This window comes from Echinops telfairi, unplaced genomic scaffold, assembly GCF_000313985.2.
Source record: "Echinops telfairi isolate 266 unplaced genomic scaffold, ASM31398v2 ScPeMD7_3;HRSCAF=10, whole genome shotgun sequence".
In the NCBI taxonomy this organism is placed as follows: Eukaryota; Metazoa; Chordata; class Mammalia; order Afrosoricida; family Tenrecidae; genus Echinops; species Echinops telfairi.
In genome coordinates, this window is record NW_022103899.1 from 24798485 (window position 1) to 24799830 (window position 1346).

The window sequence follows — 1346 nt, forward strand, 5'->3', positions numbered from 1 at the left end:
AAATATATTTACATATATGCATGCCTTTATTTAGACTTCTATAAATACCCTTTGCCTCCTAGTTCTTTCCTCTATTTCGACAGGGACAATTTTGATGGGAAGGATAAAAGGGAGGTGGCTTCAAAGATGGGGGAATCCCTGACGGCCCTTAAAGGATGAGGAGAAATATTTGTACAATGCCAACTGATGTTTCTTCCTGGTATGTCCTCACCCAGTTCCTCATCTCCTGCCCATCATCTAGTTTACTCATTCCCTGTGCTTTAACAAAAGGATGTGTTCACAGAAAGAAAAGGAGGAAAACAAGTCTCCTCGTGGTTTCAAAGTTTCAGAATTTTAGCTCTTGTTTTTCTCCTCAGAGGGTAAAGAAAGAGAGCAAAACTAGGTAAATCATAGAACATCATTTTCTCCTACACAAGCAAACTCTAAGTCATGGGAATTGAGTACTTAGATCATGTGTTAATGAGGACAGCAGCAAGGTCAGAGGTAGGCAGAGTCTAACAGTCTGATCTCCATTCCTCATGTGCTCAGTCCCAATTCCCAAACTACCAGTATGGAAAAGGTTGGTGACGTGGTCCCTACCTTTGGGAAGGCTGATCATCTAGTCCAGCCTGAGAAAACTGATACCTACTAAAAGTTTAAGATAAGACAAAGAGAGTTAGATTCCATATAAACTAGACCTAAACAATTTTGGCAGGTTAAAGGACAGGAATCCAGATTCCTAAAATGAAATTCTTCATCCATTAAATAAGGAAAATGCCTTTATACAGCTAGGAGGAAAAAATTCTGTAAGTACAAACTAGTGTGGTGTTTGAGCAGTGTGACACACCAGTGCAATAAGCCCAATGGATCCAGTAGTAAAGGGACTGAAAGAAATATCAAGCAAGACATTTCGTTTCTTTTTATTGTTAACTTTTAACATTAAAAAAATGGGTAAACATGTAAATGTGAGGGAGTTGTTTTCTCTTCACGGGGTGTGTAATCCTTTCCTGCATCTCTTCCCAGAATTAGCATGAATTGTGTAATGATTTTATTAACAATGACCTTATTAGATTTTTGAATGCCCCACCCATAATGTGTAACTGGAGTCTGTGTATCTAAACCAATCTACACAAAGAAGTCAGAAAATTATGATTTGTTTAATGTAATTGATCAGTATTTGAAAATGGCAAGACATTCATTAGGGAACAATTAAGCAATGATGCAAGAGGATAATTAGTAAATTGGGGATAATATGGGTTCATTCATTACTTTAAAACTTAAATAATACTGTTTATCTGTTTACATATACCCGTGACATTTTTAAAATTAATGTCAACATTTAAATAATCCCATATTCTATTTCTGTG